The sequence below is a fragment of the Malania oleifera genome, chromosome 13 (assembly GCF_029873635.1).
Source record: "Malania oleifera isolate guangnan ecotype guangnan chromosome 13, ASM2987363v1, whole genome shotgun sequence".
Classification (NCBI taxonomy): domain Eukaryota; kingdom Viridiplantae; phylum Streptophyta; class Magnoliopsida; order Santalales; family Ximeniaceae; genus Malania; species Malania oleifera.
Genome location: NC_080429.1, coordinates 41,408,851 through 41,410,545, shown reverse-complemented (window position 1 = coordinate 41,410,545; position 1,695 = coordinate 41,408,851). Strand labels below are relative to the sequence as shown.

The 1,695-nt window shown below is 36.4% G+C and overlaps 1 non-coding gene across 1 annotated transcript; it reads right to left on the bottom strand.

The window, feature by feature from the left end:
* Nucleotides 1–223: 223 nt before the first annotated feature.
* Nucleotides 224–331, bottom strand: LOC131147021 (small nucleolar RNA R71). Its single transcript, XR_009134555.1, has one exon. It is a non-coding gene; the product is annotated as a small nucleolar RNA R71 (small nucleolar RNA).
* Nucleotides 332–1,695: the final 1,364 nt, after the last annotated feature.

Genomic DNA, 1,695 nt, shown 5'->3' with positions numbered 1-1,695 from the left:
AATATGAAAATCCCTATTTTCATATCAAAGAGTTTGAAGAAGTGTGTTCCACATTAATGGATAGAACATGCACTGAAGAGGTCATAAGATTAAAGTTGTTTCCATTTTCGTTAAAAGACAAGGCAAAGACCTGGTTGAATTCCTTGAGACCAAGGTCCATTGGGATATGGCAAGAAATGCAAACTGAGTTTTTAAAGAAATTTTTTCCCATGTAGAGAACTAATGCTTTAAAAATAAAAATCATGAATTTTTGCCAAAAAGATGTGGAAACATTTTATCAATGCTGGGAACGTTTCAAATGCCTCTTAAATGCATGTACTCATCATGGATATGAGGATTGGAGGGTCATTAGTTTTTTTAATGAGGGGTTGCAACCAAAAATGAGGCAATCTTGGGATGTCTCTGATGTGTATGATAGATCTGAGAAGAAAAAATGTATTAGTGGGGGCGGTAAATATCAACTGAAAGAAGTTGATGATTTTAATGCTAGGCCTACATTGATTTCTAAAAGGTTAGATTCCATTGAGTTTAAGAAAGTAAATGAAATCCATGTATTACCATCATCTTCTGAAAAATGTAGCATATGTGAGGATTTAGGGCATGTGACTGATGTATGCCCAACAATTCCTACTTTTAAGGAAATTTTGCTTGATCAATCTAACCCATTGCATATGATTTCTAAGAATTCTATTGGACCTCATTCTAATACTTACAATGCAGGTTGGAGAAGTCATCCAAATTTCAGCTGGAAAAATGACCATGTGAGGCCTTCTACACAAGGACAAAGTCAATACGCTCCTTACGCAGCAACTGGCAAAATTCGGGATGCTAATATGTTGCAAATCAATCTTCTCCAATGCAAAGAAGGGGAATTGAAACCCCATACAATAGCTAACTATTAGTTTGCAACAGTTTATGTAGACTTAAAGCACAATCAACAACCAAAACTCCTAGGTCATCAATGACATCAGAGGGACCCTCACTAGAGTAACCACTACTCTGAGTAACCAGGAGAAGGGAAAATTCCCAGCTCAACCCCAACCCAATCCATAAGGGCAAATTTAATCAGCTCAGAATACTAGTGAAGGGAACAATGTGAAATCAGTGAAAGCTATTACAACTTTGAGGAATGGTAAGGTTTTGGGTGACCCTAGCTATAGTGCAGGAAGTTCAGGTAAAAAGGCTAACCCTCCTCTAAATAGTGGTTAGTCAAGCACTTTAAATTCAAATAATGATGCATGTCCTATACCTGCACTGTTTCCATAACGTTTGTTTTCTTTGCATAAGGATAAACAGCATGCTGAAATCCTAGAAATTTTTAAGCAAGTTAGGATTAACATTCCATTTCTTAATGTTATAAAACAAATTCCTGCTTATGCAAAATTCTAAAGGATTTATGCACTGTGAAACGCAAACTGAATGTGTAGAAAAAGGATTTCCTCACTGAGCAAGATAGTGGCATTATTCAAAATCACACACCACCTAAGTACAAGGATCCTGAGTCACCTACTATTTCATGTGTCATTGGAAATTCTAAGATTGGGCATGCCTTGCTAGACTTAGGTGCTAGGGTTAATTTGCTACCTTATAGTGTGTATGAACAATTAGGGCTAGGAGAATTAAAAGTCACTTCAATCATTTTTCAGCTTGCTGATAGATCCATAAAAATTCCTAAGGGTATTGTTGAGGATGTCT